The sequence below is a fragment of the Pan paniscus genome, chromosome 6, assembly GCF_029289425.2.
Source record: "Pan paniscus chromosome 6, NHGRI_mPanPan1-v2.0_pri, whole genome shotgun sequence".
NCBI classification, from domain to species: domain Eukaryota; kingdom Metazoa; phylum Chordata; class Mammalia; order Primates; family Hominidae; genus Pan; species Pan paniscus.
In genome coordinates this window covers 172,244,300-172,259,073 of record NC_073255.2, presented here as the reverse complement: position 1 = coordinate 172,259,073, position 14,774 = coordinate 172,244,300, and the positions used below count along the sequence as shown (strand labels likewise).

General features: G+C 37.0%; 1 protein-coding gene across 12 annotated transcripts in view; it reads left to right on the top strand.

Moving 5' to 3' along the window:
• The window catches only part of CNOT4 (CCR4-NOT transcription complex subunit 4), a 149,637-nt gene that overhangs the window by 73,669 nt on the left and 61,194 nt on the right, over positions 1-14,774 (top strand). The gene's annotated exons all lie outside the window — the stretch shown is intronic.

Sequence of the window (14,774 nt, the reverse complement as noted above, 5' to 3'; positions counted from 1 at the left end):
AAGAGTTAAAATGACAGAGAAATCCTCGTTCAGAAGATAATAAATGCTCATTTCTTGAGCCCTTACAGCAATTTTAGGCTGGTATTGATATTCCCATTTTACACTCAAGGAAACAGGAGCTTAGATAACTTGTCCAGAGTCATCAACTTGTGAGTAGTAGGTAGGAGGTTTGGAATTCAAATATGTCTTTTGAGTCTGTAGTCTGTTCTGAACTATTGTATTATTGAAAAGCTCCTCCTGGCCGGGCGCGGTGGCTCACGCCTGTAATCCCAGCACTTTGGGAGGCTGAGGCGGGCGGATCACAAGGTCAGGAGATCGAGACCATCCTGGCTAACACAGTGAAACCCTGTCTCTACTAAAAATACAAAAAATTAGGCAGGCATGGTGGCGAGCGCCTATAGTCCCAGCTACTTGGGAGGCTGAGGCAGGAGAATGGCGTGAACCCGGGAGGCAGAGCTTGCAGTGAGCCGAGATCGTGCCACAGCACTCCAGCCTGGGCAACAGAGCGAGACTCCGTCTCAAAAAAAGAAAAGAAAAGAAAAGCCCCTCCTAACTCTAAAAATCTATTATTTGTAATATTCTATGGGTTTTATTGTTTTGATAAGCACCAGCGACACAATTACAGTATAGTGAATTAACTACTAGGATAGGTAGGACTGCCACATTTGTATTTTGAAGGACTTTATTTGTGACCTTAGGGATTAATGCAAATATCTGCCACTTTATTATGGAATTTGCCTTTTCTTTAATGTTTGTATAATTTAAACTTTATTTTCTAATTACCCATTTTAAAGACCTCTTGTGTTCATTACTATCAAATGTTGAGAAAGCTGAAATGTGTTTTAGATATCTAAAATTTAAAAAATAATCTATCTCTTAGTTTTCTTACCTGAGAATTTATAATAAATCTCAGAAGGCAATGCATTGTTTATTTATCATTAGATTTTTAAAATTAATCCAGTGGATATGTATATGTATTATATGAATAAAAAGTTACGTCTATTTCAATGTTAATATAGTTTATACATTTATATAGTTACACATATATTGTATATGTAACATATATAATGTGTATATATAATTTGTATATATATAATATTTCATGTAGTTAATATAGTTTAAGAAATGTGAATGGAAAGGTAAATGAAAACCCTAACATTAGCTTTGGGAAAAATCTATATAAATTTTTGTTTATGGATTTTGAACATTCAGTTATATTTTAGAAATTGGTTCCCAGTCATTCCATAAGAAGACAATCATATTGAACTATTTCATCAGAAGTAATGACTTTCAGGATTGCCCAAGACTCTAAGGATTGTAAATTTGATTGGCTTCATGATGTTTATCTTTTTCTTTTCTTTTTTTTTTCCCTTTGGGATGTTATGAAGTCACCTTAAAAGGACCAGTTATTAAATTGTCATTAGAGAAAAATAAGTTATTTGGGGAAATTACAAAGAAAGTCATTTCAATCTTAAGAGATTACCTAAAATTACTTCAAGTCCTTAGAAAGTAAAAAAAGAAAAAAAAATAGAAGATTTTAAAGGTAAAAAAGTATAACTTTAGCAAAGCTTGATATGAATAAAAGGGTGTCCTGGGAATACCAGAAAGTGTGAGGAATCTCTGAAAGACAAGAAGGACATTGGAATCAATTTCAAGGAGGAAGCATTAGATCAGCTCAAGAGAAAACTGCTTAAAAAAAAAAGGAATGGGAGTGCTTCAGGATCCTAGGAAAAATATCAGTGTAGTTGGTCAAGTATGGTGTCAGAGCAGTCTTATAGGCCTACCCCCTTTTTTGTGCCATGTAGCAGAGACAGATGCCCTCTAATTAAAACAGTGATTATAAGTTTGAATCAGAGCCTTAAGGTTAATGGAAACATTCTGGAGGAACTAGGAGCTTCTATACCTAGCAGATTACCTGTCCAGCAATATGTCTTTGCTACAGTCACAAAGGAGAATCTTGCAGTAAACAGAAATAGCGTTTATAGGCAGATTACCAGGCTTCTCACATGTAAAGGTGTGCAAAAACAGAATTAACACAGATTTCAGGAAAACCAACATCATGAAAGAGAAGCACAAAATTCAGTAAATAGACAACCCTAACACAGGAAACAAAACAGAAAGACATTTAAAACTATCATTGGTACCTTTCGGAAACGAAAGAGGGAATGTCATATTCATGTAGAAAGATTATATTTCCTTATAAAAAGAACAAATTAGAGAGGTCTTGAAAAATCTTATAGATGGCCTGAAAAGCAAAATGGACACATTACAAGAGCAAATTGATAAATTGGAAGCTTGTGCTGAGTGGGTTTTTATTGAAGAATATAATGCAACAAGAGAAAAAATAGAAAGCATGAAGGAAAAGCAGCATAGATCCACAGGTTCTAATCTCTGCTGAGAGCAGTCTCAGAGGAGTGAACTAAAAATGAATAGGAAGAAATAATCAAAGAACTAATAGAAGAAAATTCCTCTTAGATTAGAAGGGCCCTGTGAGTGTGAAGCAAGGTGACTGAAAAAGATCAATGTTTGTTTATATAATTGTGAAATTTTAGAACATCTAGAATAGAGAAAACTCTAAAAGCTTGTGAGAGATAAATATTTAGAATACAAAAGAACAAGACTAAAATTAATACCAGTATTTTCATTTTACAATTATAGAAAATAAACTGAGAAATTTATTTTCCCAAATTTTGAGGGAACGTAACTTTGAAAGGAGAGCTCTCAATTTTATTAATATGTAAAGGCATAATAAAACATTTTCACACATGCAAAGATTCATGAACTTTATTATTCATGAACCACCATACAAACAGAGAGTTGAGGATGACTGCAGGGTTTTGACTGAACACCTGAAAGTAAAGAATGGCCATTAACTGAAATGGGGAAGACTGCACCAGGAATAGACATTTGAGAGATCAGAAACTCAGTTTTAGACATGTTAAGTATGAGATTCCTATTAGAAATCTAAGTGGAGATATTGAGTAGACAGGTGAATGAATGTTCATGTCTGGATTTCAGGTGAGGTTCTGGTATGGAGATACAGATTTGGGTGTCAGCATATAGTGTGTTATTTATAACATCACGAGACTGGATAAGATCATGAATTGAAAAGATGAAAGATTGTCTAAGGATAAGCACCAAAACTTTCCAACAGTTACAGAAAAAAAGAAATCCAGATTACAGAGGTCTAAGACAACCTCCCTTTAGGGTCTCCAAGTTACATCTTTAGCTGAGGTGGTTATTGTTATTAGGCCAGGAATAATTTTTTGGTTTCTTGTTGACTTAATCACATCTCCTGGAACCTCTTCTTGGTCTCCTGGTCACCACATTTTGTAGTGCAGGCAGCAGAGAGTCTTGGAGTCTGAATCCTGGCCTAGTCTTGCCAGAGAATCTGCTCAGCGCAGCGCAAGATAAATATTTGTGAAGTTGCCTGTGTCGGTCGGAGTCAAGCAAGTCTTTGGTCTCTGGAGGCCATCTACAGTGGTTGTGTTAACACAGAGGAAAACCACAATGTTGCTAGAGGCCTAGAGAGGGTCATGAAGCTACCATTTACATGTAACCCAACCCTGCAGGCACAGGGTCTACAGAGGCCATGCTGTGAGGTAGCATATTGAGATGATCTGAAGAAACTTGGGAGATGCAAGTAGGGAGCTAGTTGAATCAAGCTCCTGTTCTCAGTCTACAATATGAAACGTGCCTGTTTTGCAGAAAGTTTCTCTTAGCTTTAATATCTTTGAAAAGCAGAGACAGCCAGGTTTTAAAAACCAAGAGAGTTTAGTGTTCCTGTTTGGTCCTAGCTGCTAAACACAGGCACAGGCTACTTGGTTTTTTCTTAGACTGCTTTCATGTGTTCTTTTAGTGCAGCATTTCTGAGAAAGCTACTAGTGGAAACAGCAGATATGGGAACATAGGTGGTGCACTGATGTGGCATTCTGTATTGATTCCCATGGAAACCAGAGACTATACAAGGAAATGAGAACTTCAACAGAAGTATTATTATTTTTATTTCAGAAATAATAGAAGATAATGTATCTATGAAACAAAAACAGGATGGTGGTTTGGACATGGTGGCTCATGCTTGTAATCCCAACATTTTGGGAGGCTGAGGTGGGAGGATTGTTTGAGGTTAGGAGTTTGAGACCAGCTTGGGTAACATGGCGAGGCCTCGTCTCTAATAACAATAAGAAAAATTAGCTGAGTGTGGTGGTACATGCTTGTAGTCCCAGCTACTCGGGAGGCTAAGGTGGGAGGATCGCTTGAACCCAGGAGATTGAAGCTACAGTGAGCCATGTTCATGCCACTGCACTCCAGCCTGGGTGATAGAGCAAGATACTACCTCAAGAAAAAAAAAAAAAAAAAAAGAACAGGATGATATAAAGAAGAATATTCAGTGAACAGTAACCATTGTCATTGAAAATTAAAATATAATAGCAAAAATAACTGAAGGAAAGCATTGGAAGATGAAGTTGAGAAGATCTTTTAGTGAAACAAAAAGTAAAAGAGATGAAATATTTGGGAGAAGAGATTAAGTTCATATGAGGATCAATCAAGGACGTCAAATACCAAACAATTAAGTGCTCTAGGAAGAGATCAGTACTCTAGGACGAGATCACAGTGATACAGAGGGGAAGTAATCATCCAAGAATATGATCGAAGAATATTTCCCAGAACCAAAGAACATATTTTCAGATTGAAAGGGCCTATCAAGTGTCCAGCACAAACTTTTTTATTTGGAAATACCAGAATACCAAAGACAAAGAAGTTCTACAAGCTTCCACAGAGGAAAATAGCAGATCGCATGTAAAAGACAAGGAATCCGAATCGTTTCAGATTTCTCAATAGCAAGACTTCAAGCTAGAAGATACTTCTGAAGGAAATTAATTTTCATCTTCGGATTCCGTATCTGCTCAACTGTTAAGTGTGACGGTACACTAAAAGACATTTTCAGACCTGAGAGGCCTCAAGATTTTTTTTACCTTCCATGCATTCTCTCCCAGGAGTCTATTGGAGGATGTGCCCCACCAACATGAAGGAATAAAGAACAGAGAATCATGGGATAAAGGAAACAGGAGATCCAACACAGGAGAGAAGCCCCTGGGGAAAGGATGACAGCTGTGCCCAAGGTAAAGAGGGCAACCAGTCCAAAATGCAACACGTCAGAGAACTGCAAGAGGGATTTGTAGAAAAAGATAAAATTAAAAGAATACTTGGTGTTCTAAAAGAGAAATGTCTTGTGAGACCATTTTGCCAGTTTGAAGAGATTTGATGGTTGAATTAGTAATGAACACCTAAAAATATAATCAGACAAAACAGATTAACTCTAGGGGAAACAAAAAGTTGTAGAGAAATGAAAAAGCAATCATATTATGCTGCAGTGGCTCACATGTGAGGTAGGGGTCATGATATATTTTTTTTCCTATGCTGATATTCTTGTTGCAGCATCGTTTGCAGAAAAGACTGTCCTTTCACTCTTGATTGGTTTTGAAATCTTTCCTGAAAGTCAATTGCCCATAAATGTATAAATCCAATACTAGCATCTGTATTCTGTCCATTGATGATTATATCTATCCATATGCTCATACCATACTGTCTTTATTATTGTAAGTTTTGAAACCTGGCGTGACAAGGTTTTCAACTTTGTTATTCTTTTTAGAATTTATTTTGGGTATTCTAAGTATTTAGCATTTGCACATAAATTGTTGAATCAGTTTGTGAGTTTCAACAAAAAGCCTACTGGGATTTTGATGGAGGTTACATTAACTCTACGGTTAGATCATTTTGAGGAAAAATGACATCTTAAAAATGTTGACTCCTTTAGTTCATGAATAAGGTATATCTTTACATGTTTTAAAATTTCTTTAGCAATGTTTTATAGTTTTCAGTATACATAATAGTACAGCATGTTTTGTTATATTTATCCATATTTTATGTTTTTGAGCTATGGCCCATGATATTGTTTCTTTTTTTTTTTGAGATGGAGTTTCACTCGTGTCACCCAGGCTGGAGTGCAGTGGCGTGATCTCGGCTCACTGCATCCTCCACCTGCCGGGTTCAAGTGATTCTCCTGCCTCAGCCTCCGGAGTAGCTGGGACTACAGGCGTGTGCCACCACACCTGGCTAATTTTTTGTATTTTTAGTAGAGACAGGGTTTCACTATGTTAGCCAGGATGGTCTCAATCTCCTGACCTCGTGATCCACCCGCCTTGGCCTCCCAAAGTGTCAGGATTACAAGCGTGAGCCACCACACCCAGCCCGATATTGTTTCTAAAATTTCATTTTCCAGTTGTTTATTGCTAGTGTACCACTTTTGAATGTTGACCATCTATATCAAGAAGCCTTGTTAATTAAATAGGTTCCTTAGGATTTTCTACATAGGTGATTATGTGTTCTATGCAAAAAGACAGTTTTACTCTTTCCTTTCCAATCTCTGCTTTTTAAAATTTTTTTTAGAGACAAGGTCTTGCTCTTTCACCCAGGCTATGAAGTGCAGTGGCACAAATATGGCTCACTGCAGTCTAGAACTCCTGGGCTCAAACAGTACTTCTGTCTCAGCCTTCCCAGTAGGTGGGACTATAGGCATGTGCCACCACGCCCAACTAATTGTTTAAAAAATTTTTTTGTAAAGGTCTCGCTGTGTTGCCCAGGCTGGTCTTGAACTCCTGGCCTCAAGCATCCTTCCACCTCAGTCCCCTCCAAAATGCTGGGATTATAGGCATGAGTCACTGCACCTGGCTCTGTGTTTTTAAATTCTTTTTCTTGCCTTAATTCTACTGGGTAACTCCTCTAGTGTTTAATGTTAAAAAGAAGTGATAAGAAAGATATCTTTGTTCCCAATCTTAGCAGGAAGGCATTAAGTATTACACCATTAAGTATGTTGCTGTGTGTGCATTTTTTGGTCTGGTCTTTATCAGGTCAAGGAAGTTTTCCTTTATTCCTAATTTGCTGAGAGATTTTATCATGAATGGTGTTGAATTTTGCCAAATACCTTTTTTGATACTATTGAGATGGTTATACTTTTTTCTCCTTTTATTCTGTTGGAACGGTAATTTATGTTTTTTGGTTTTTTTAAAGCGATAGGGTCGTGGTCTCTCGCCCAGGGTGGAGTGCAGTGGCCTCATTGTAGCTCACTGCAGCTTCAACCTCCTGGGCTCAAGCAATTCTCCGGCTTCAGCCTGCCAAGTAGCTGGGACTACAGGTGTGCACCACCACACCTGAATAATTAAAAAAAACTTTTTGTCTTTGCAGAGACTGGGCTCGCTATGTTGCCCAGGTTGGTCTTGAACTGCTGCCCTCAGGTGTTCCTCCTGCCTCAGCCTCCAAAAGTGTTGGGATTATAGGCACGAACCACTACATCTGGCTATGTTAATTTTTGAATCACCTTTTCCTCTCAAAGATAAACCCCACTTGATTATAATGTATTACCCTTTTTATATTCAGTTTGCTAATGTTTTCAGAAGATTTTTTTGTCTGTGTCATAAAGGGTATTTCTTTGTAGTTTTATATTGTTTTCAGTTTTGGTATCAAAGGAATACTGTCCACATAAAATGAGTTGGGAAATGTTTCCTCATCTTCTGCCTTCTGAAAGAGTTTGCATGTCGTTGGTATTCTTTTTTTATTTCTTTTCTAAATTCATGATTGGCATGGACTCTACTAGGTATCTTCGTTGGAAAGACACCTATGAAAACTAGCTATCACAATATTCCTGTATGTAGACCTCTGGAATTCTTTTTGGACTAACTCCATCTTTGTGGTATTTTGCCCCCATAAATTTCAGTTGTCTCAGCCTCTTCTAATTTTTATCACTGTCTGTCCCCTCCATTCATTATGACTCTTGGACCCAGTACCAGGATCTGGTAAGTACTGGAAGAGCATAAAGCTGGGGTAGTTATGGTATTCATCGGTCTTATTTCTTTTTTCTCAGAGATCACAGTCCTGCTTTTCATTGCCTGTTTCTTCAGTGTCTGAAAATAGTTATTTCCTGTATTTTGTCTAGTTCTGCAGTTGTTTATGATGATAGGACTAGTCTGTTACTTTCATGGCTGGAAGTGGAAGTGTGTAAATAACATTTGCATTTTATAATAATGTAATCCTGAATATTGCCCTAACCAAAGTTATGGTAGAAATTAGAAAGTGGACTCGGGATGTTTGATGAGGGGAACTGACAGGGCTAAATCTTCAAGTTGCATAATGTGATGATATCTAAAACTGAGAAATCAAGAAGTAGCAGTATGAATGTATTATTTAGAGATATGGTAGTAAATGACAAAGAATCATCTAAAAGAGTCAACATGATTATTTCTAGGAAGAGGCAACTGGTTGCAGAGGAGGAGGGAAAATGGGGGACTGCTCTTTTTCCTAACAAAACTTGTAGAACCAATTGACTAGAAGCATATTCAAGAAAAATATCAATGAAAGGAGGGAAAAATGATACAGTGGGCAAATGGAAATCATAGGAAAGAAGATATAATAGTACTGATATTAGTCATAATGAAATTCAAGATCAAACACATTTTAAAAGGGCAAAAGTTCCACAAAGTCATGAATCTTTACTTAACAGTACAACTTTGAAGTATATTGAGCCATTATAAACACCAGGAGAAACTGACATCCATATTTATAATGGAGAGACTTCCCCTTCTGTATTTTAGAAATAGATGAAGTAGACAATGAAAAGAAAATGGAGAATTTGAATAACAGAATTAGCAAGATGTGTGTGTGTATGTGTGTGTGTATAACTTTGTACAGATAAATTTGTCACAACGTTAAATACAAGAGCAGTGGTCAAAAAACAGGCCACAATGGAAAAATTAGCCAGTTCCAAAAAGTAAATCTCCCTTGTGTATTTTAAAAATTTATCCTCCTTGGGAGACTTTTTAAATCTGTGGCTGGTGAATTTCCTTAGTTCAAGATAAAAATTAAGCTATTATCTCTTCAGATACTACCTTTTTTCTCTTTCTTCTCCTCTGTGACTCTGATTAAATATTTTTCAGATTTTTTTTCACTGTCTTCTATGTCTCTTAATCTCTTTTCTGTATGTTCTTTCTCCTTCATACCTTAGTAAATGATTTATTCTGACCTGTCCTCATATGCGAATAGCTTCTTTTGGATCCAATCTGCCACTAAATATGTCTGTTGAGTTTTTAACTATTGGTTTTGTGTTTTCCATACCTAGAAGTAATGTTTGCTCTTTTTTTTCTCTTGCTGTTATTTTAAAATAGATTATTATACCCTGTAGGTATTTTCAAGGTTATATATTTTTTAAACAAATAAGCATTATTTTTTAAAAACATCTTTGTCCAGTAATTCCAGTGACTGAAGTCTGTGGGCTATGTTTCTGCTTATTGATGCTCATGTTGTTGTATTTTCTTTGTGTTTGGTTAATGTGGCTGCTTCCTTGTTATTGTCATTGAGAAAATTATTTGTAAGGTTCCCCAAGGACTAGTGTGGATTTGCACCTCTCTAGAGAGGCTTCAATTTGGCTTCTGCTGGGTCCTGTAAGCATTGGCATTAGGGCTGCCATGTGCTTAAAGGTTTTTGGTCTAGCCAAGCAATGTATCTCCATGCTGCAACTCTTCCCTAGGGTTGATTTCAACAATTTCTCCAGGATGATTTTCCCCTACCTACTTTTTCTTTTTTCTTACCTTAGTCTGACCTTTCTGTAGTTTGTTCTTACCCCGAGACTATCCTCTGGTTTGTAATTTGTTCTTATCCTGAGCCCACCGTTTGGAGGTGGGCTGTATCTCAGCTTATCATGGAACCTATCTTGCCAAAGACTACCATGGGCTGGTGTTGGGCTTTGAATGTTCTTTCTCCTTAGCTCTTTCTCTCCCTACCCCATTTATTGTTAATCAGATTTTCTGTTTAGCCTCTGAATTTTTACTTTTAACCAAAAATTGGCTTGGGATTTTTCCAGTATAGATTTTTAGGATGTTAGTAAGAAGAAAAAAAAAAATTTTATGTTGTATTTTTCATGGTTTTTAGTAAAAGGGTTAATTAGCTCTCCATTACTGGAAACTAGAACCCTAAAAAAATAGTATAATCAAATTAGATATTAACAGCAAAAGGATTTTTTAAAAGTTCATTTACCTGTAATACATAAATTATGGTCTTCCATAACTCTTGGTTTAAAGAGATCAAAAAGAAAATTACAAATTATTCTGAATCAATACTTGGAACATGATTTCTGAATATCTGGCATAAGGCCAAAGTGGTATGTAGCAGAAAAGCTAAAGCTGTGAATACATTTATTAGAAAACAACAAAAATTAGAAAAAGACTGAGTACTATGACAGTGGAAGGGATCAGAAAAAGAAATCAGAAAAAGAATAAGCCCTGTGACAGTGGAAGGGAGTGAGTAAACAGAATTTTGTGAAATAGGAAAAAAAAAAGTTTTTCAATAAAGATTAGAGCTGGTTCTCTGAAAAGACCAATAAAATAATTTAAGTCTTAGCAAGTTTAATAAAAAGTAAAGAGAAGGCACATGTAAATAGCATTTGGAATAAAAGTGGAAACATAACTACACATATGGAAGAAATTAAGTAATTACACTAGAAACTGCAAACCATGTTAACTAGTAATTTGGCAGTTTATAACTATTAAAAATAGTGTTATATCTAAATACTTCTCCATAGGCAACCTATTTTGCATTAGTTTGATATGTAATACACAATAGTATGTTTAAAGAGAAATTTTCTGCTTGTAACTTTTCATTTGATGCTATATTCCTAGAAATTTAACATGTGTTTTAGTCAAAAAGTTGATCAGATATATTTTTCCTTTTTTTTTTTTTTTTTTTTTTTTTTTTTGAGATGGAGTTTCACTCTTGTTCCCCAGGCTGGAGTACAGTGGCGTGATCTCCGCTCACTGCAACCTCCATCTCCCGGGTTCAAGCGATTCTCCTGCCTCAGCCTCCTGAGTAGCTGGGATTACAGGCACCTGCCATCACGCCTGGCTCATTTTTGTATTTTTAGTAGAGACAGGGTTTCACCATGTTGGCCAGGCTGGTCTCAAACTCCTGACCTCAGGTGATCCACATGTCTCGGCCTCCCAAAGTACTGGGATTACAGGCATGAGCCACTGCACCCAGCCTGTATTTTTCTTTCTTTCTTTTTTTTTTTTTTGAGACAGAGTCTTGCTCTGTCACCCAGGCTGGAGTGCAGTGGCACGATCTCGGCTCACTGCAAGTTCTGCCTCCTGGGTTCATGCCATTCTCCTGCTCCAGCCTTCCGAGTAGCTGGGACTACAGGTGCCCGCCACCACACCCAGCTAATTTTTTTTTATTTTTAGTAGAGATGGGGTTTCACTGTGTTAGCCAGGATGGTCTCGATCTCCTGACCTTGTGGTCCGCCCGCCTTGGCCTCCCAAAGTGCTGGGATTACAGGCGTGAGCCACCGTGCCCAGCCTTTGTATTTTTCTTTATATCCATTTTTAGTGCTAGTACTATTAGCTTTGTGAGTCTCACTGTCTGCAGTTATTCGTGTTTGGTTTCTTCATTTCCCCCCCTTTTTTTGAAATAGGGTCTTGCCTTGTCACCCAAGCTGGAGCACAGTGATGCCATTGTAGTTCATTGCAGCCTTGAACTCCTGTGCTCAAGCATCCCTGCTGCCTCAGCCTCCCAAGTAGCTGTGACTGTAGGTGCACACCACCATGCCTGGATAATTTTTTTTATTTTTTGTAGAGATGGGGGTCTCACTGTGTTGCTCAGGCTGTCTTGCAATCCTCCTACCTCACCCTCCCTAAGTGCTGGAATTACAGGTGTGAGCTACCACACCCAGCCCTCCCATCTTTATAGTCTACCTCTCATCCTTATTTTATTGTGTTAGTTTATTGATATTCTGACCTTGGGTTTGTGCAGTAGATATATATGGTGGTGTGTGTAGTGAAGGATTTGTAATGGAGGAGGAACTATTTTGGAATACATGCTTTTCCAATGTTTTAATAAAACTTTTGGACAAGTTGAAGTTAATAAACCTTTTGATTATGCATTTGCTATTTGTGGTTAGCATATTTTATATTTTTCAGGTGTTAAGATTAAACAACTAGTATTTATAACTTCTTTTAAGGTACTGGAATAAGATATATTTGGAGGGTAAATTGTAGTAGAATACTCTGTCTCATGTTCTTCTGTGTTTGTATCTTTTGTATTATGTAGCAGTTATGTTCCAACAACGTTGACTTTGAAGCCTGATGGAAATATATTTCCATAGGAACAGAACTTGGAATAACATAGCAAAAAGACTAAGAGAACAATATAACTCAGTGTTATATGCTCAACGTGATGGTGCATCAGTAATATACTTGATAAGAGTTGATATTGCAACCTGATTTTTCTTACTTGTCACTCTCCCTCAATTTTTTTGTGTTCATGTATTTTCAAATATTACATGACTTTGCCTCATGTTTAATCAGTATTTTATACAACCTCATAGAATGCTAACAAAGGAAACAGCTTGAGGGTGTTTGTCACATTCTGCCAGTTCTCAGAAAAATCTAGGTCCCAGAAAAGTTACATCATTGCTTCTTACGCTGTCTGTGATGAAGAACCAGATTTTTTCTTTTCTTTCTTTTCCCCTCTCTGTTGAAGACTGATATAGAGTGCTATTATGCATGGCTAATATTTTGCTTGTGTCATATGTTCGACTACATTGAAAAATATCTTATTCTGCAGAGTCCACTGGTGATGGACCTGAATGTTGGGGTAGTGTCAGTTGCTCTGAGAGTTTCTGAACGCTTATCTCAGTTTTTGTACTTTCCTTGTTTATGGACTGGTAAAAGGCAGTGCATCAACTATACTTTGAAACAAAACTAGGAGCAATCCATGTGTTTGATCCATTCAGGCAGTGGAGCATCGGTGTTTTAGATGTCAGTTAAGAGCAACAGCTTTCAAATGAACTTGTTTGTTTTTTTTGTTTATTTGTTTGTTTGTTTTTGAGAAGGAGTCTGGCTGTGTCGCCCAGGCTGGAGTGCAGTGGCACAATCTCAGCTCACTGCAACCTCCGCCTCCCAGGTTCAAGCAGTTCTCCTGCCTCAGCCTCCCAAGTAGCTGGGATTACAGGCTCATGCTACCACACCCGGCTAATTTTTAAAAATATTTTTGGTAGAGACGTGGTTTTACCATGTTGGCCAGGCTGGTCTTGAACTCCTGACCTCGAGTGATCTACCCACCTCAGCCTCCCAAAGTGCTGGAATTACAGGTGTGAGCCACCGCGCCTGGCCTCAAATGAACTTAATTGTAAACACTTCAGAAGGAACTACCCCAGGAATTCTGGGGTAGAAAACAGCTTTTCTAGGTGCAAATGAAAAATTTAAGTTATCTTATAGAAAAGTGTTTTAATTAGTTAATATATAGTTCACTTTTATATCTTTTTACATTTGTGCCTTTAGAGCTCCAAATAGCTTCAAGGGATTAAAATCATCCAGGCAGATAGATTAAGATTTGAAGGAGATAATTAATGTAGGTACAGAAAAGTAAGTGGAGAAGGAAGTTTTGAGAGGAAGGCATTAAGAAAAAACTTAAATTTGGATGACTACGTAATTGATTGAGGAACTGAACTTACCTTAATAGATCTTTAATTGTTTGGTTCCTTAAATTAAAATGCAAGAAATAATTTATGTTTTAATTAAAAAGTGTGTGTGTGTGTGTGTGTGTGTGTGTGTGTTTGTTTGTTTGTTTTGGTGGCTTTTAAAACACAGAAATGCTGAGTTTTCAATTCTGGAGAGTAGCTTTTGATGTTTGCTTGGCAAATATTTATTGAGCTTCTGAAATCATACTAAATTTATATTTGATCCTGGAGAAAGTCCTAAAATCATACCAAAATCAGGTAAATTACTAAGCAAGCTGCTTTGTATGCCTTCCACTCACAAATAAGTTGGAGTATGCCAAATAGGATCCACTAACTCAAAGATCCAGATTCTTAATGTGGGAATCAAGTGGTATGGGTGTTTACATCCTACCAAACTGTTAAGGATTAAGCCTGAATCTTTTTGGGGTCACCAGCTCTAATTCATTGATAATAAGGTAAACTATGAAGAGTATTAAGTTTCCTTAAAAAGCAGTAAGTTAAAATTGAAAGTGGGAATAAAAGGGAAAGAATAGGGTTCTTGGAGACCTCAGGGTATATACTAGTAAAAGTTGTGGAATATAAGGTGAAATCTCACTTTCTTAATTGCCGTCAGCGTTACTCTGGGTATGTTCACAAATTTGAGAGGTTTTTTTTTTTTTTTTTAACACTTATATATGAAGAGATGGAAGTTAACTTTACTTTAAAGTCATAGCAAAATGTCAGGCTTGTAGCTATTTCTTCCACCCTTCCTTGTTTCCACCCTTTTTGGTTTTTTTTTTTTTTTGGTTTGGCATTATTTCTGTTGTTGCCCACTCTTGTATTCTGATAGGTGCCAATTTCCCTACCAGTTGAGTTTCCATCCCTGGAATTTCTTCCTATCCAGTTTAAAATATTATGGCATTTAATGTGCCCCTATGTTGGTGTTGTGTGTGCACGGGTCTGGGGGGAGGGAAGAAAAGAAAAAAATAATGTGCCGCATCTTCCATTTATCATTAACTATTTGTTTTTAGTAGTAATAATTGACTTTTGAATACTTATATGTAGGACACAGTGTTAATCACTTTATAGGTGAATAAATAAAGTACTGTAGTTTCCATTTTACAGATGAGAAGACTGAGGTAGAAAGGTCATATGACTTTACCAAAGTCACTTAGATAATAATGGCTGAGCTAGGATTCAGTGCCAGCATTCTGTCTCCAGAGCCCTCATTTGG